General features: G+C 41.2%; 1 protein-coding gene across 1 annotated transcript in view; it reads right to left on the bottom strand.

The window, feature by feature from the left end:
* The window catches only part of MCF2L2 (MCF.2 cell line derived transforming sequence-like 2), a 279399-nt gene that overhangs the window by 238737 nt on the left and 20129 nt on the right, over positions 1–20533 (bottom strand). The gene's annotated exons all lie outside the window — the stretch shown is intronic.

The following is a 20533-nucleotide window of genomic DNA, read 5'->3' as shown; positions in this document are numbered from 1 at the left end:
TCACAGAAGAAATACAACCAATGAATATGTATGTATATATAATGTTTAACCTCACTAACAAATGTAAATTAAAGCAGAATGAGGTCTTTTCTGCCTGATGGATTGGCAATTTTTTAAAGATAAGTAACACATAGAGTTGGTAACACTGTAGGCAGATTCTCTATAGGTGAAAGTATAAATAAGTAATTTGGGGGGGCTGTGCTGGGTCTTTGTTGCAGTGTGTGGGCTTTCTCTAATTGTAGAGAGTGGTGACTACTCTCTACTAGCAGTGCACAGACTTCTTATAGCAGTGGCTTCTCTTGCTGCGAAGCACAGGCTCTAAAGCATGGGCTTCAGTAGTTGCTGCATGTGGGCTCAGCTGTTGAGGCTCATGGGTTCCAGAGAACAGGCTCAATAGTTGTGGCTCAAGGGCTTACTTGCCCCTCAGAATGTGGGACCTTCCTGGACCAGGAATTGAACTAGGGTCCCCTAAATTGCAAGACAGATTCTTAACCACTGGATCACCAGGGAAGCCCATAAATAATTGGTACTTATTAAAAAATGTTTATCAGTTTAGAAATATCTGTTGAAGTGTTTAATATGTGGTCTTCTGGCAAAGAATTTCCATGTCTAGGAATTTAATCTAAGGAAATCTTATCACAAGTACAAGATAAGTGAGTACCAAGATGTTTGAAGTGAAGTGAAGTGAAGTCTCTCAGTCATGTCCAACTCTTTGCGACCCCATGGACTGTAGCCTACAAGCCTTCACAGACCATGGGATTTTCCAGGCAAGAGTACTGGGGTGGGTTCCATTTCCTTCTCCAGGGGATCCTCCCAGCCCAGGGATCGAACCCAGGTCTCCCGCATTGTAGGCAGACGCTTTACCCTCTGAGCCACCAGGGAAGCCCCAACTAAGATGTTTATTATGGTATTATTCTTCTAGGGCAAATGTCCATTAATAAGGGACTGGTCAAATAAAAGATGAAACAGCCAGACAACAGAATACTGCTGCTGCTGCTGCTGCTAAATCGCTTCAGTTGTGTCTGACTCTATGCGACCCCATAGATGGCAGCCCACCAGGCTCCCCTGTCCCTGGGATTCTCCAGGCAGGAACACTGGAGTGGGTTGCCATTTCCTTCTCCAATGCATGAAAGTGAAAAGTGAAAGTGAAGTCGCTCAGTTGTATTCAATTCTTAGCGACCCCATGGACTGCAGCCCACCAGAATACTAGAGAGCCATTAAATACAGTCAGATAGATCTATACGTACTAACCAGAAAAAAAGTTCAAACCATACTGTTTCAAAAAAATAAAGCAAGATACAGTACAAAATGTAATCACTTACGTTGTTTACATATATATGTATCCAGTTCCAGTATATATACACATATATGTGTATCCAATATTCAGTCGCTCAGTCATGTCCGATTTTTGAGACCCCATGAATCAATCACAGCACACCAGGCCTCCCTGTCCATCACCGACTCCTGGAGTTTACTCAAACTTATGTCCATTGAGTCAGTGATGCCATCCAGCCATCTCATCCTCTGTCGTCCTCTTCTCCTCCTGCCCCCAATCCCTCCCAGCATCAGAGTCTTTTCCAATGAGTCAACTCTTCGCATGAGGTGGCCAAAGTACTGGAGTTTCAGCTTTAACATCATTCCTTACAAAGAACACCCAGGATTAATCTCCTTTAGAATGGACTGGTTGGATCTCCTTGCAGTCCAAGGGACTCTCAAGAGTCTTCTCCAACACCACAGTTCAAAAGAATCAGTTCTTTGGCGCTCAGCCTTCCTCACAGTCCAACTCTCACATCCATACATGACCACTGGAAAAACCATAGCCTTGACTAGAGGGACTTCTATATTTGGATGTTTTTGCTATGAGATGCCTCAGTTTTACTAAGGCAAAGATGGATAGCTCCCCACTGAACGTTCACAGTTCCTCCTGCATACAGTGGCATTATCACTGGAAGGCAGCTGTCTGGCCAGAAACTACATCTCCCACTCACCCTCCCCACCTGCAGTTCCTGCCAAGTAGCCAGAGAATGCTAGTGGGAGATGAGCAAAAATGAAGAGCTGGGGCATTTCAGAAATGAGTACGTCTTCACCACTGTCTCTTTCCCTATCTGCAGGCTACAAGATGACAACTCAGAGCTAGCAGTTAACAGAACCACAAGACAGAAGTAGGCAGGGTCCCTGAAACACTCTGAGGGAAAAGAGCCACTCGGCCAGGGACACTGTGAAGTTGCTCAGTCGTGTGCGACTCTTTGCAATCCCATGGACTGTAGCTTACCAGGCTCCTCCATCGATTGAATTTTCCAGGCAAGAGTACTGGAGTGGGTTGCCATTGCCCTCTCCAAGGGACACTGTAATGGAGTGTATTAATCCAATACAATTTAGAAGCTGTTATAGCAGTTGGTGACTTCCCTGGTGGCTCAGTGGTAAAGAATCCGCCTACCAATGTAGGAGATGTGGAATGCGGGTTTGATACCTGGTCTGGGAAGATCCCCTGGAGAAGGAAATGTCAACCCACTCCAGTATTCTTGCCAGGAGAATCCCATAGACAGAGGAGCCTGGTGGGCTACAGTCCATGGAGTTGCAAGAGTCAGACATGGCTTAGTGGCTAGAGAACAATAGCAGTTGGTGTTACCAAACTTACAGGTATGCATTCATTTTCTAATACTTTAAGTACATTTTCTTCTAAAAAGAAAAAATGGGGAGGGGGGAATAGCCAGTGAAAAAGCAAACCCCTGGGACTTCCCTGCTGGTCCAGTGGTTAACACTTCATCTTCCAATGCAGGTTCGATCCCTGGTTGGGGAGCTAAGATCCCATATGCCCTATGGCCAAGAAACCAGGACATAAACAACATAAGCAATATTGTAACAAATTCAATAAAGACTTAATTAAAAAGAAAAAGCAAACCCCTAATTTTTGACTCTCCCTGGTCCACAACAATTAAATAAAATATGGGCCTTGATAAGCATGTATTTTAATCAGTGTGTCATCTCTTGAGTTTCATCCCTTAGCCCCAAGGAATCAGTATTATACCAAGGAGTCTACTGACAGAATCCCACGAACATAAGATTGCATTACTGTCAGAAAGGCTGTTTAGATATTCATAAAACTTGCATTAAGAGACTCAAACTTTTGTTGTCTTGAGTCACAGAATGAAACAACTGACAGCCGAAGTATGTAGGCAAATATTTCACAAACTTTTATAATGGGGGAAGAAAGAAAAGCAACAGTAGTATATGTAATGCTGCAAGTTTAGGATTCAGAAATCTTCATATTACTTCCTCTCTCATGATCAACAAGACTGTAAAGCACTTAGGATTCAACTCTAGTAAAATTAGGGCAATAATTTACACCTGAATTCAAGTCCTTACAAGGATTTGTGTGCATGCTCAGGTGAGCACCTATGTGTTTTAAGAATGGATAGCAAAATCTGATTAACAAGTTGTTCTTTTCTTAAATAGCAAATATATAGTAGCCGTCCCATGAATCATGTCTCAACTAGAAAGTATAGTGCAACAATGGAGAATCTGCTTTAAAAGCATACTTCTTCATTCAATAATTCCCCTCCTGTGAAGAAACAGGTTCTATGCACAGATAAAGAGTAATGAGAACCAAGAGATTTGCTTTAATCACCTTTCCTAGTCTATGATCTAATGGGGATAAATGTATTGGTATTATAAACATTTCAAGGAAAAAAAGAAAAAGGCCAGGGTGAGGGGTGAGGAGGAATATACGAATAAGCCCATCCATGAAAGAAACAGTCTTAGAAACAAGCAGCTGCTTCAGCTCTTACAGCACCTGTCTTACTGGCTTCCAAAGCCATGTAAGGCATGCTTAGAAATCTGTCCCTTCTCACCCAGCCCACGGAGAGAAGTGTTTTTCTTTTTTAACTCTTAAACCACCAGTTTGTTATCAGCTCACGTGTCTAACATGAAGTCTTAGCATTTCAGATTTAACACTTTTCTTCAGACAATATTTTTCTTTAGGAACACAGATTTCATAATCTGAATTCTCATTTTCATTTTACAAAAACAATTGTGTTAGCTATTTTTCAAAAAATAAAAATTTCAACTAAGCAAAAACTAAAAAGTAAAATTCCTTACTATTCCTTTACCCCAAATTAGTTATCTTATGGGTATATAATAGTATGTATATATGTATATACATACATGCTTTTAAAATGGGTTCATACTTACACATTCCATCCTACAATCTGATTTTTAAAAAATATTTGGTTATCTCTTTTTAATATGAATTTCTCAGTAAATGATCACCTTTGTTTTGTTGTTGTTCAGTTGTTAAGTTGTGGGTCTTTTGTGACCCCATGGATTGTAGCCCCGCAGGTTCCTCTGTCCTTGGGATTTCCCAAGCAAGAATACTGGAGTGGGTTGCCATTCTTTTCTCCAGGGGATTTTCCTGACCTAGGGCTCGAACCCACATCTCACGTCTCCTGCACTGGCAGGTGGATTCTTTACCACTGAGCCATCAGGGAAACCCCAAATGACCACCTACAACATTGTTAATAGCTGATTAATATTTTAAATTTAAAAAGTCCCTTTTAAATTCCTTACCAAACTTGAGACAGTGTTGCAAAGTAATTTTTAATGTACAGTTGGTTAGTTGAACCATCAATCCTGTTGAGAATAAGGATGAATAACGAAACATAAGACAAAGGCATCATTGCTCTCACAGTACCTTTTTTTGCCATATGTTCTAGCCTGATGCAACTCCCAAGGAAATGGTAGTAAGCCCTCATCTCTGCCTCTGTGATTCTCACAGAGGTGCAAGGCAAGTATCTAGGGTCTTGCTGCCCACAACGCGTACACCAAGAGGCCATTGTATTCCGGAAGTGCTGCCACTGCTCTCTCCTGCTCCTCTCTTGGCACTGCACTTCCATAAACATGTTTAATCCTTTCTCCTGGCTAATCTCTCTGAAGTTCACTCAAGGGCATTTCATTGCTGACAGTTTATCCTTTGGATTGGAGAGTGTTCACAGGATTATAGACCCAACAGATGACCAAATCTCTTCCTCAGGAAACTGGGGGATGAGGAAGTCAGATAGAGAGGGAAATCCTAATGTCAGTGAGAATTAGAATGTTTTTTCTTTTTTTAGAGGAATCACTTCATAAGATATACATCAGACCACTGGATATTTTAAAATAAAATAGGTACTTTCCTGGTGGTCCAGTAGTTATGACTCCAAGGTTCCACTGCAGGGGATACAAGTTTGATCCCTGTCCGGGGAACTAAGATCCTGTATAGTGCCTGGCATGGCCAAAAATTAAATAAATAAATACAAATAATAGACAAATATAAAAATTTTAAAGGATGCTGTTAAGAAAATGTATTCCAGGCCACAATTCTCATCCTTTCTCCAGGTTGCCAAGGAATAAAATCTATAGAATTAACACTTCAACCAATAGAAGTCAATTACCTAAGTATGCCAACATATATTGGCAGAGTTAAATGGTAATACTTCAGATCCTGAATTGGATGTCCCCAACCATTTTGACACCAGGGACCAGTTTCATGAAAGATAATTTTCTGTAGACCAGGGTTAGGGGATGGTTCAGGATGATTCAAGCATATTACATTTATTTTGCATACTTAATTTCTATTATTATTACTTCAACTCTACCCCAGATCATCAGGCATTAGATCCCAGAGTTTAGGGACCCCTGGGAGGGATTGGGGGCAGGAGGAGAAGGGGACAACAGAGGATGAGATGGCTGGATGGTATCACTGACTCGATGGACGTGAGTCTGAGTGAATTCCGGGAGTTGGTGATGGACAGAGAGGCCTGGCATGCTGTGATTCATGGGGTCGCAAAGAGTCGGACACGACTGAACGACTGAACTGTATTGAACTGAACTGATACAGAGTATCTGTTGAACTACTGCTAACAATCAGGTACAAGTACAATATCATGATTCTAAATGAGGGATGTTCTTTGCCTGTTGCAATCTGACTGAGATCCCACTTAACTACCACCGGGCAGAGGAAAATGTGAGTTCACCTTTCAGAACTATGCCATGCAAAGTAAGAAGTTGTTTTCATAACGCATTTTATTTTGGTTCTTTATGCTTAATGTTTTTGTTTATTGATGTTAAGCTGCAAGGTTTAAAGAAAGGGCATAATGTGAACCATCCAGTAAGTAAGTAATAAGTCCCATACACAAACTTCTAATTTTTATTTGTATGATTCAAACTAATATTTCAAAGTAAGACTTATAATTGGCCAAGGAGAAAACAAGAAAACATTTTTTACCAAAAAAAAATACTGTTTACTTTTAGAGACATGGTAAAAGCTCCAATACTTTGGCCATCTGATACGAAGAGCCAACTCACTGGGAAAGACCTTGATGCTGCGAAAGATTGCATGTAGAAGGAGAAGAGGGCAACAGAGGATGAGATGGTTGGATGGCATCACCAACTCAATGAACATGAGTCTGAGCAAACTCCGGGAGATAATAAAGGACAGGGGAACCTGGTGAGCTCAGTCCATGGGGTCGCAAAGAATTGGACATGACTTGGCAACTGAACAACAACAAAGTTTACACATATTAAAATACTCAAATCTGAGGTATACATTTTAATGAATTCTGGCAAATGGATATATCCATGTAACATGTAACCCTTATCCTTTTCAAGATATAGAACATTTCCATCTATAGAAAGTATATTAATGTCCCTTCCTAGCCAATCTTTGTTCCTAACCCCCAGGTAACCACTGTTATGATTTTTCAATAGAGACTAGTTTTGTCTGTTCAGAAACCTCATGTAATGCAGTCATACAGAGTGTATTATTCTGTGTATAGCTTCTTTCCCTCAAGATAATGCTTCTGAGATTTATCCATATTGTGTGCATCAGCAGTTCATTGATTTTTATTGCTGAGTTGTATCCCATCCTATGGACAGTCACAGTTTGTCCATTTTTCTGATGATAGGCATTCAGGTTTTATTTTCAACCTGGGCTATTAAGAACAAAGTTACTATAAATATTCATGTAAAGGTCTTTGTGTGGACATATATTTGCATTTCTCTTGGATGAATACCTAGGAGTGGTATTGCTAAGTCAAAAGAGAGGTGTATATCTAACTTATAAAGTTTAAAACTTTTCCAAATTGGTTTTATCAGAAGTTTTTAAGATTACTGGCTGCTCTGTTTAGTCATCCTCACAGTTGGTTCTTTACTAGTGCTAATTGTATGTGAAGTACTTTAAGAAAATACCTAAATTTAGAAAAATAAATTTAAATTGGGACACTAAAACTTAAAAAAGCTCTTTCTTTCCTACCATTAGGTACTGTACATTGACTCCGACCAAATGAAAAGTCTGAACATCTAACACAGGGCAGCAAATACAGCAGCTTTCAAGCAACAGGTTATTACATACAGCCAAACTTCCCCCAAAATTGTTGTACCAGTTTGGATTCCCATCAACATTATAGAAGTGATTCCCCATTTGCAGGTTCTTTTTCTTACTAAGCATTAACTTCTTTAGCCTTTCACTCAGAAACGAACAACCATAAATGCTTAACTGGAATCACAGCACCTAGGAACATCAGAGCTATCTTTGCCAACCACATAAACCCACAATGGCAGTGTGTATGGAACTCACACACTCAGCCATGGCCCTAATTATAAGTATACCTCAGAGAAACTAAGGGTTCAGTTCCATACCACTGCAATAAATGAATGCTGCAATAAAGCTAGTCACATGAAATTTTTAGTTTCCTAGTACATATAAAAGTTATCTTTATACTATATTATAGCTTATTAAGTGTGCAATAATATTTTGTCTAAAAAAATGTACATGCATTAATTTTAAAAATCTATTATTGCTAAAAAATGTTAATTAACCATCATCTGAGCCTTCAGTGAGTCATAATCTTTCTCAAAAGTAACAATTAATGATCACTGATCACAGATCAGCATAACAAATATAATATAAATAAAAAGTTTGAAATATTGTGAGAATTATAAAAATGGGACACAGAGACACAAAGTGAGCAAATGTTGGAAAAAATGGTGTCAACAGACTTGCTCGACACTGGGTTGTCATAAACCTTTATTTTGTGTAAAAATACAAATATCTGTGAAGTGCAATAAAGCTAAGTGCAATAAAATGAGGTATGTCTGTATATCTTTCTGTATAGCTTACCGAACTCTAGGGAGAAACAAACTGTAATCTTAGAAACTTTATACATTTGGATCTATTATATGAACAAACTGCACAGCTCATACAATTTCTACATTCCATGAACTTGCCTTTATCATTTGACTAAGATTAAGTACCTAATAAAGGAGTACTTTCTTTATGTCTAATATCAGACTTTGAGATAACCTGGTACTGTACTAGGTAACTCTCTTTAGAAAAGAGCTGATTATCTCAGTAGTAATGGCAATGACATATGAATGTTTCCCCTATCTTCTCCCCAAGAAACTACCATTACAGGTTATTTAAAAAAACAACAACAAAAAAGCTTTTCTTAGCACTTCTAGGTGGCGGAGTAGGAGGACATGGAGTTCATGTCCCTCCATGAACACATCAAACATACATCCACGTGTGGAGTAATACTCACTAGAAAGAGACCGGAGACTGACAAAGACTCTTATAACCACCAGAGCTATACAAAAGACCCACATGGAGCAAGGTAGGAAGGGAACAGAAGCCATGAGATCAGGTCAGGTGCAGAAGCCCCCTGCACCCTAGGAAGGGGATTATATGAGTTTGGAGATCTGATGTGGGGAGTGAGTGGTTTGAACCACATAATGGGCACCCCAGTCCAGGGACCCAACACAGGAAAGACAAGTCCCCTAGCTGGGAAACAAGGTGGATGAAGCAGATTGAAATTGCCCAGGATTCTGGCTGGTTTCCTTCGCTGCCCCAAAGACTGCTCCAGCCCGAGCTGAGTGCCTACTTGGCCACTCCCACTCTGTGGTGCAGCTTCATACTAGGGCAAGAGCTGGCACAGCTGATGGGAGAGTAGACTGGGAAGTGGCGCTGGCTCCGACCCAAAACAGCATCCCGACTGGGTGAGGGCAGCCATTACTGGTGCTTGTGGAGGAGGCAGATCCAGAGTAGTCTGAGCTGGTACCACCCAAGCACATCCCCTGGCCCACATCAGATGCACACTCTGGCCCCTCTGGCTCTAGTACTGCTCCTCTCTGGGGGCAAAGTTAACAGTGCTCAGGGGAAGGAGCACACACTCAGAATAGAACCAGCTCAGACTCAACCCTCAGAGCTTTTGTTCCAGCAATTTGGGACCATACCCCACACTCAATAGGGTCGTGAGGGCCACTGAGCAGAGGAGAAGTCCTGTCTCATATCTGGCTCTGGCTTCAGGCTCTTTGTCTCCAGTCCCACTAGCTACAAAGGCAATAACTGCCAGCACACCCTAAGGAAAGATATGACTTGTGCTCATGTCAGATCTGGCTCTCCCACCAAAACCACTGGGCGCATGCAGACTATCTAGGGATGCTCCCACACAAGGACACCCTTCAAGACCATGATAGAGAACTAGTTCACCTAATTTCATAAAGACAGAAAAAGTTAAGCAGAATAAGAAAACAGAGAATTTGTTTCAAATGAAAGAACAACAACTACAAAAAAAGCCCCTGAAAAAACAGTTAATGAAACAGATAAATAATTTATCAGATAAATAGTTCAAAGCATTAGTGAAAAGAATGCTATCTGAACTAGGGAAAAGAACAGATGGACACAGTGGGAATATTAAAAAGGAGCTATAAATTTAAAAAGAATCAGTAAGAACTGAAGAGTCCAGTAACTAAATTGAAACACTAGACGGAATTAACAGCAGACTAGGTGATACAGAGGCCTTCTCTGATGGAAAAGAATCTGCTTCCAATGCAGGAGACCCAGGTTCAATCCCTGCATCAGGAAAATCTCCTGGAGAAAGGAATGGCAATGCACTTCAGTATTCTTGCCTGGAGAATCCCATGAACAGAGGAGCCTGGTGGGCTACAGTCCATGGGGTCACAAAGAGTCAGACATGACTGAGCAGCTAACACACACACACAGGTGATACAGAAGAACATATATGTGATCAGGAAGATATAGAAATCACCCCATCAGAATGGCAAAAATTAAAACAAATTTTAAAAAGGAGAACAGATTAAGGGACCTCCAGAGGGAATAACATCCAGAGGAATAGCATTAGGGGTCCCAGAAGGAGAACAGAGAGAAAAAGAAGTCAAAAATGTATTTGATGAAATCATGGTTGAAAACTTTCCAAATCTGAGGAAGAAAATAGATATCCAGGTATAAGAAGCAGAGAATCTCAAACAAGATGAACCCATGGAGATCTAGATTAAGACGGATCATACTTAAAATAGCAAAAGTTAAAGAGAGAATTCTAAAGGCACCAGGAGAAAAACAAAGTCACATATGAGAGAACCCCCAAAAGACTACCAGCAGATTTTTTCTGTAGAAGCTTTGTAGGCCAGAAGGTAATATGATATATTTAAAATGCTGAAAGGGAAAAACCTACAGTCTAGAATACCCTACCCAGCAAGATTTTCATTCATAATTGAAGGAGAGGTAAAGAATTTCTCAGATAAGCAAAAACTAAGAGTTCATCAATACTAAACTAATCCTAATAGAAATGCTAAAAGATTTTCTCTAAGTGGAAAAAGGGCTACAAGAAGTATGAATCTATAGAAAAGGAAAACTCCTACTAGTGAAACAAATAAACAATGATGGCTATGTATATTTGGACCAGCCACTTAAATGTTGTTTTAGTCCCTAAGTTATATCCAACCCTTTCACAATCCCATGGACTGCAGCCCTCCAGGTTCCTGTCCATGGGATTTCCCAGGCAAGAATATTAGAGGGGGTTGCCATTTCCTTCTCAAGGGGACCTTCCCAGTGATCACTGAACCCAGATCTCCTGTACTGGCAGGCGGGTTCTTTATCACTGAGCTACCAGGGAAGACCAACAACTTAAATAAGTTGTTTAAAATATTAGAACAAAAAAAGTATAAAAAATATAACTACAATATATGGTCAAGGGATAAACATGAACATATAAAATATGACATCAAAAACACAGAACATGAGGGAAAGGAATAAAAATATTATAAGTCAACATATATAAACTCCATGGTGACCACAAGTCAAAATTCTACAACAGTTACACAAAAACTAAAGAGAGAGGAATGCATGCAAACCACTAAATAAAATTATCAAACCACAAAGAAAGAAACTAAAAGGAGAAGAAAAGAACAAAAAAGAACTACAACAACAAACAAAAAAGTAGCAAAACAGCAATAAGTACATACCTATCAGTAGTCACCTTAAATGTCAATGGACTAAACACTCCAACCAAAGACACAGGTAGGGTGGCTGATTGGGTAAAAAACAAGATATCTTCTGTTGCTCCCAAGGGACTTTAGAACTAAACACACTCACAGACAGAAAGTGAGAGGACTTTAAAATATATTTCAGACAACTGGAAACAAGAAAACTGGGGTATTAATACTGACATTAGACAAAATAGACTTTAAAAACAAAGTCTATAACAAAGAACAAGAAGTGCATTATATAATGATAAAGGGATCAATACAAGCAGAGAATGTGACACTTATTAACTTATAAGTACATCATATAGGAACACCTAAACACATAAAACAAGTACTGCTGCTGCTGCTGCTGCTGCTAAGTCGCTTCAGTCGCGTCCGACTCTGTGCGACCCCATACACGGCAGCCCACCAGGCTCCCCCATCCCTGGAGTTCTCTAGGCAAGAACACTGGAGTGGGTTGCCAATTCCTTCTCCAATGCATGAAAGTGAAGAGTGAAAGTGAAGTCGCTCAGTTGTGTCCGACCCTCAGCAACCCCATGGACTGCAGCCTATCAGGCTCCTCTGTCCATGGGATTTTCCAGGCAAGAGTACTGGAGTGGGGTGCCATTGCCTTCTCCAAAACAAGTACTACGATACATAAAAGGAAAAATTAACAATAGTGCTGTAACAGTAGGGGACTTAACACCCCACTCACGTTAATGGACATATCCAGACAGAAAATCAATAAGGACACAATACTGACTCTGGACTTAATAGATGTCTATAGGAAATTCCATCTAAAAGCAGAATATACATTCTTTTCAAGTACATATTGAACATTCTCCAACATAGAATACATGCTAGTCCACAAAATAAGTCTCAACAAATAGAAATTATATCAAACATTTTTTTCTGACACAACAGTATAAAACTAGAAATCAATTAAAAGAAGAAAAATGAGAAAAACACAAACACATGGAGACCAAACAACATCCAACTATAAAACCAGCAAGTCACTGAAGAAATCAAAGAGGAAATCAGAAAATACCTCAAGACAAATGAAAATCAAAACACAAGCTTCCAAAACCTACGGGACACAGCAAAAGCAGTTCTAAGAGGAAAGGTTATAGCAAAGAGGCCTACCTCAAAAAAAGAGAAAAATCTCAAACAAACAACCTAACCTATCATTTAAAGGAATTAGAAAAAAAAGAACAAATAAAGCCCAAAGTCAGTAGAAAGAAGGAAACAATAAGAATCAGAGAGGAAAGAAATAAAATAGAGACCAAAAAAGAAAAGATCAGTGAAAACAAGAGCGAGTTTTTTGAAAAGACAGACAAAATTGATAGGTTTTTAGCCATGCTCATCAAGAAAAAAAGGACCCAAAGAACTCTGTGCCATCAAGGTTAAGTCCATTTAGGTCCATGTTCCACTTTGAGTTAATTTTTATATGTAGGCTAAGGTATACGGCAAGGTTCACTCTTTCAATATAGAAGCCCAATTGTCCCAGCAACTTTTGCTGAGATTGCCTTTACACTTTTCTGAACTGAATTGCCTTAACACCTTTGTCAAAAATGAATTGGCCATAATTGTGTGGGACTCTTTCTGGATTCTCTCTTCTCTTCCAATGATCTGTATGTCTATCCTTTTGCCAACATCACACTGTCTTGATTACTTTGCTTTGTAGAAATTTCTGTTTGCCTATTACAGTACTTTTTAGCTGATTATAAAATTTAAAATCAGCTGATTTCTACCCCCAAAATATTTGATAGACTTTTGATTGGAGTTTTGTTTAATTTATAGATCAATTTGGGGACAACTGATATTTTAACATTGACTTTTCCAAACCGTAAACACAGGCCATGTATTATTTTAATAAACAGGGTAATTAAAGCCTTTATGAAATAACACATAGTGTTCATTCCCCTCCCATTTCTTCTGTTTCTTTTTTAGATTATACCACAAAACCATATGACTTCCCCGGTGGTACAGATGGTAAAGCATCTGCCTACAATGCCGGAGACCTGGGTTCGATCCCTGGGTCGGGAAGATCTCCTGGAGAAGGAAATGGCAACCCACTCCAGTACTCTTGCCTGGAAAATCCCATGGACAGAGCATGGTAGGCTATAGTCCATGGGGTCTCAAAGAGTTGGACACGACTGAGCGACTTCACTTCACAAAACCATAGAAAATGATGAATATGATCTTTCTCTTTAAAACCTGGTTTAGTTTTCCCAAAGCATACTGAGAGAGAATATGCTCACACCACACCTGAAGGACAAACCGGGTAGGGGAATTTTCCTCCTCATCTCTGCACCATATGTCAAGGTCTAAATCCCATTTCAGAGCCTGAGAAAATTTTCCTACTTTGTAAGCAAAGCCGCTTTTGGTTGCTGTAAGGGAAAAAAAAATGTGTTGGAAACATGAAATGAAAAGCAGTGGGATGCAGGTGAGGGCGTTCATAAAGCCCATCCATCTAGTCCAGGTCCTGCACCAGACCTTCCTCAACAGTGGGGGAGAAAAGAGAAGAAAAAATGAAACTAACACAGTACTGTATATCAAAAAAAAAAAAGTAAAATAATAACTATGAAAGATGATGGTTATGTTTGCTACTTTGCTATAATCATTTCACAATGTATATATATATAAACATCACATTGCACACCTTACATATACAATTTTTACTTGTCAGAAATAAACAAATAGGGGCCTCCCTGGTGGCTCAGTGGTAACGAATCCGCCTGCCAATACAGGAGACAGAGGTTTGATCCCTAGTCTGGGAAGATCCCACATGCCAGGGAGCAATTTAGCCCTTGTGACACAAGTTCTGAGCCTGTGCTCTAGAGCCCAGGGGCCACAACTATTGAGCCTATGCACCACAACTACTGGAGCCCGTGTGCCTAGAGCCCATGCTCTGCAACAAGACAAGCCACTGCAATGAGAAGCCTGCGTGCTGCAACTAGAGAGTAGCCCCTGCTCATCAAACTAGAGAAAAGCCTGCACAGCAATGAAGACCCACACAGCCAAAAATAAATAATTTTTTTAAATAAATAAATACAATTTTTATTGGAAAAATAAAAAAGAGAGAGAGAAAGAAGCCATGAGGGAGGGAAGAAGCCTGTGAAATGGAGAAGGGAAGGGCCTATAAAAGCCCCCAGGAGCTGGAGTGGCCAAAGGACATTTTAAACACAGTGATGCCTCCAGCTCCATTTCAAAGTATCTGTCTTTCCAGACCATAAACACCTCCTCTCCCATCCTCAGAAAACTCTCCTGAACCCTCTATACTTCTAACCTTCTATGTGCATGAGTTTTGAGATATTAAGGAAAGAGTTGAGTTTCACAACTGAATCCCTAGGTGCATAAGCAAGGCAGCAGATGGACAGAGAAGCGGAGAGGCTGGGAGACCACAAGCAGAGAAAACTGTGAGATGAGGGAGGCACTGGGGAGTGATGGCTAACTGCCTAAAATTTTCTCCTGGAGCTCACAGTCTATTATCTGCCTCCCTGTCAGACTGTAGGCTCCAGGAGGACCTTCTATTCCTCCAAACCCCCAGTACACCTGAGGAGGGGTATAGGGCAGCCTAGCTCTGGCCTTCACAGGGTCTATGGCCACCAGCAGAGGTCATGGCTGCTCCTTCACATGCCGACCCCAGTACCTGGCCCAGTGCCCAGCTCTGGAGGTCCTCAGTAAATGAGGTTAGCCTTAAATAGGGGGTTAGATAGAGAGAAACAGGCAGGCAGGTCTCTTTCCCCTTTGTGACTGAATTAATTCTAGCTTCCTTAGGTACACAAAAAGAAAAAGGCTAAAATGAATTTAAACTGATCTGATAGCAGATTTAAGAAAAAAAACACTGATAAATAAACTAAAGCCTGGTAGGATAGGACCTGGGATAAGATAACTGGACAAAGTAGTCCAGAATTAACTCTTCTAAGTCAGGGAAGACCAATGTGCACAAACGTTTTGGGCACCTGAAGTTTCTCAACCTGTATATATGTTGTACTTGAATCTTATTCATAGTAAAGTCCTCTAAATATAGGGATTCTTCCATGCTAAGTAAAAGAGCACATTGGTGCTGTCGCCTTGCTGTGATAACTGGGAGTTACAACTTTATTAGATTTTTTTCCCACTAAAAGCACTCTAGTGCTTCACACAGAAAGTGCCAAATAGGCAGCACTCCGCAAAATGTCTTAACAAAGTTTTATTCTTGTCTAAGTGTTACACATTGCATATTTAAGGTGTATGTGCTTAGTCACTCAGTCATGTCCAACTCTTGCGACCCCATAGACTGTAGCCTGCCAGGTTCCTCTGTCTATGGGATTCTCCAGGCAAGAATACTGGAGTGGGTTACCATTTCCTTCTCGAGGGGATCTTCCTGACTGAGGAAACAAACCTGGGTCTCCTCTATTGCAGGCAGACTCTACCAACTGAGCTACAAGGGAAGTAAATCCTCAAACTTTAAATGATGGTTTTCCTTTGGAAGAAAGTGATTACTTACTAATGAACATTTCAAGTGGATGGTAAAATACTCAGGGAACTAATGCTTTTCCTTTCCATTAGGTTTTTTGAAATATTTTAAAAATTCACTAATAACAGGTCTATCATGTACTGGTTTATATTCCATTCTGCAATGGAATTCTGTATGACAACACATAGGCCTTGAAAACAGCCAACCCTGACCTTTTCATTCAGTATGACCTTGGGCAAGTTTCCTAACCTGTTTAATCCTCAAATTTCTATCCATAAAAATGGACTACACTGCTGATTAAATTTGATTAAATCAACAGTATATATACAGCACAACATGTGATACTAAAGAGGCAGAAAATAAATGATAGCTATGAAAACATAACTTTTAATATTACTTCCATGTCCTCTAGCCTCTCCAGCTTCTTTCCCCCAGAAAAGGATCTATATCTATGAAGAAAGAAAAGTGGTAAGACACATAGATCTGCCTTTCAGCTTGAGATCATTCTTTCTTTCAAGGCAAAGTTTCTAAATTGTCCAAGGGAGAGGATCACTGACCAGGGAGGTCTGAGCAAAGGGTGGAATAAATGAGACAATCAGCATAGGAAAACCAGTGCAGTTACCAAGGTGGCCATTCCTCACCCCACCCCTCTCCACCGACCTAATTCCTTTCCTTCCATTAAGATCCAGCTCAAGTCATGCACTAGTGTGAAGCCTTCTTGGATCATTGAGGGTCACAAATTCAGCCTGCAAACTCACAGCACTAACAGGATTAGCAACAAATCAGGGGCCAACTTGTGACTATTTTGCACTCTCCTGATATAACTATCAGATTGTTCCTCCTAGTCTCTTCCAGTCCAGAGGCTTACAGGCCTCCTCCCCAAACCCCTCAGGTCCTCTGTTAGCTGGGTGCCACAGGGGCTGGTGGATTACCTAGCTGGTGTTAGGCCGCAAGTTCCCCATCCGACACTCTCCCCACAACAGCTTGTGGGCTGTAGGCCTGGCACAGTGTTTTGTTCATGGAGGCACTTTCAATCTGTTATTGACCAGCTGGTATCATGATGTAGTTGTGGTATCTACGCACATAGGTGGCCACAGAAAGATAGTGGGCTTTGGATTAGACCCCAAAGAAGGAAGAAGCACACTGAAAACAAGGCAAGCTTTTGTTTTGCACAAAGCAAGCCCTTAAAACTGCCCAAGTATTTTAGAAAAGAAAAAAAAAGAAAGAAAGAAAACTCACTCAGTCATATCCGGACTCTTTGCGACCCCATGGACTGTGGCCTACCAGGCTCTTCCATCCATTGGATTTTCCAGGCAAGAATACTGGAGTGGGTTGCCACTTCCTTCTCCAGGAGATCTTCCCTACCCAGGGATTGAACACGGGTCACACACATTGTAGGCAGACGCTTTACCATCTGAGCCACCAATGCCTTCCAAGTTACTACATTTGTTTTGAGTTGTCTACGCAGCCAAAACCCCTGTTCTTTGAAGATTTTCTCCCTCAGTCCAAGGCCAAGTTAATGTTTGAGCCCACAGCTGATATGATCAGAAATGCCTAAGCTTCCTTTGAGCTGGGCCGGTCAGAGTCTCCAGAAAGTGAAGCTGCACAGAGAGACCCAGTCTCTGGATCTGGAGGGGGACGGTGGCTGGGCATGGCCACATGGGGTTCATACCCATTGATACATGAACAGAGTTAATCTGCAAAGACAAGCAGATGGAGTGGTCCAGACACCAGAGGGAAGCAGAGACCACAGACTAGTTGACAGAGGGCGAGAACAGCCACCTCTGTTCCTGATGGCGTACTCTGCTGAAGAGGCCCAGTAGAGCTTCCTGCTCTGACAGTGTGTGAGACACTCCACAACCCCAAGAGTATGGACTAGAAATACTGATAGTAGTGATCAGGAATGCAGCCTCTGGAGCCAAATCTGACTAGGTTCAAATCCTGACCCTTCCACTACTAGTAGAGTGCTACAAAACAAATTATTTTGTCCTTTGCTAATGTGAATTACATACATCTTTAATAACATCAGTGTGTTAAATTCCAATATCTCTTAAGCTTATAATCATTATTGCCTGCTAGTAAGAAATAAGTGCTTAAATTCAGTAAGCCTATGATAATGACATCATCTTCCTGCACAGACTTGTTCAAATCAACCAATTCCCATCTCTCACAGTAAGCAGGAAAAGAACCTATACTTGTTTGGGAGGACTTAGTCCATGGTGCTAGACTAGGCTCAGAGGCTCTCTGGCTGGGCCATAATTCAGGAAAAATGCCAAGATGAGCAAGACCATCTTCATTTTGATCCTCAAGGATTTCAACTACTCTGGCAGAGATTTTTAAATTATCTATATAAGTGTAATTCAGCAGAATTTTCAGGTTACTTAAAACATTTTTTAAATATAGGAAATCCAGATGAGCCTTTGTAGCACAAATATAGGTCCTTGGCCATAGTAGACCAAAGGAAGCGCTGGTGGGGTGCCAGGCATCCAATGACTGTGCCCAGCACCCCTGGTTCCCTGACATGAGAGAACCCTATGATTAGTTGGTGGCTGGGTAACAGATGGGAGGAAGCATTTTTTTTAGCTCTCTTAAAAATGATTATTTAAGAGTTTCAGTTATTTAACATTCAACGTCCCCGATACCTAGCAAAGCACAGAAAAAATGCTTGAGACCCAGTTTACTAGAATAGTTTGCAAAGGTCCTAGTACAAAAAACACAGCAGCTTGCCTGAAACAACACTGTGGTGAAGGAAGGCTGTATGGATGAAGCACATTTTCTCTGTACACAAGGTAAAAAGCCATTCTGCTTCCACCCTGGAAGCCAGAATGTTAGAAAGAGGCTCATTTTCATCCTAATAACAAGAAAAGCCAAATAAACTATAAAACTATAACCCATCTTAAACCCCATACAAGTAAACATGAAGAAATCACCTAAAAGTTTTCAGTGAATTGTGAAAGATTGAACCAGGATGCAAGGGGCATTCACAGCCACCTGTGGGTCTTCTCCTTGGATTGGGGACTAGGTGGGAGACCAGAGAGAGCTTCCACAGAGGGTCGACCTGGAGGAGGGGAGGTGCCCAGTAAAGCACATTTCTCCCTACGGACAGTAGTCCCTTCGCACATGATGGCTTTACGACCTCCACAAAGCCTTGTGTGAGAGGCATGTTTTGAGGTGGCCTTGAATTACTCTCTCTCCAATACCCAGGACTGCTAAGGATAGTTGCAAAGAAAGAAGCAAGGAGAGCAGTTGATTCTCAGCATAGAAGAGATTATTGCACAGTCCCTCAAGGCAGCCGCTCACAATTTCCGCTGCTGCCAGGGCTGAGGTGTGGGGTTCCGCAGCGTCCTCATATCCTCTGCCACCCTTGCCTCACTTCCTCTGCCCATGTCGGCCCCACTGCCATCTCCTGAAAGTACTGAAGCCTCTTGTTTTCAGCCTGTGCCCCACACAGCACTCTCACATTGCTCAAGCTGTGGCTTCCAGTTGGTACAAGAAACTTACTATGGCAGTAGATTTGAGGGACAATAAAACACTCCTTCCATGCTTCTCCTGCTAGTCCATAAAGCAACAATTGTGATTATTTTATATTCAGAGTCCCTTTTGCTATAGTCCTCACCAGGGCTTCCCTGATGGCTCATACAGTAAAGAATCTGCCTGCAATGCAGGAAACCTGGCTTGGATCCCTGGATTGGGAAGATCCCCTGGAGAAGAGAATGGCAACCCACTTCAGTATTCTTGCCTGGAGAATCCCAGGGACAGAGCAGCCTTGCAGGCTACAGTCCATGGGGTCACAAAGAGTCAGACATGACTGAAGTGACTGTTTCACTTCACTTTCGAAGGATTTATTTATTTTTAACCATTTTCAAGCATATAGTATGGTTCCACTTATAAAATAAGCAGAAGGACCAGCATAATTATTATCCTGCTTTAGAGATGAGGAAATTCCATTTATTTAAACATGTGATTCTTGATCTCCTACTACATGGCTAATTTATTCTACCAGGCCATGGAGCAATATTAGTTGGTATTTTTGTCCTGAAGTAAGGCATCAGTTCAGTCGCTCAGTCGTGTCCGACTCTGCGACCCCATGAATTGCAGCACACCAGGCCTCCCTATCCATCACCAACTCCCAGAGTTCACTCAAACTCATGTCCATCAAGTCAGTGATGCCATCCAGCATCTCATCCTCTGTCATCCCTTTCTCCTCCTGCCCCCAATCCCTCCTAGCATCAGTCTTTTCCAATGAGTCAACTCTTCACATGAGGTGGCCAAAGTACTGGAGTTTCAGCTTTAGCATCATTCCTTCCAAAGAACACCCAGGACTGATCTCCTTTAGAATGGACTGGTTGGATCTCCTTGCAGTCCAAGGGACTCTCAAGAGTCTTCTCCAACACCACAGTTCAAAAGCATCAATTCTTCGGCGCTCAGCTTTCTTCACAGTCCAACTGTCACATCCATACATGACTAATGGAAAAATCATAGCCTTGACTAGATGGATCTTAGCCGGCAAAGTCATGTCTCTGCTTTTGAATATGCTATCTAGGTTGGTCATAACTTTCCTTCCAAGGAGTAAGCGTCTTTTAATTTCATGGCTGTGATCACCATCTGCAGTGATTTTTGAGCCCCCAAAAATAAAGTCTGACACTGTTTCCACTGTTTCCCCATCTATTTCCCATGAAGTGATGGGACCAGATGCCATGATCTTAGTTTTCTGTAAGACATGGTCATGTTATATTAGAAAAGACTCTAGCACATGTTCAACCAACAAACGAAACA

The sequence above is a fragment of the Capricornis sumatraensis genome, chromosome 1 (genome assembly GCF_032405125.1).
Source record: "Capricornis sumatraensis isolate serow.1 chromosome 1, serow.2, whole genome shotgun sequence".
Taxonomy (NCBI): Eukaryota; Metazoa; Chordata; class Mammalia; order Artiodactyla; family Bovidae; genus Capricornis; species Capricornis sumatraensis.
The sequence above is the reverse complement of the archived record's forward strand: the minus strand, read 5'-3'. Positions and strand labels throughout refer to the sequence as shown.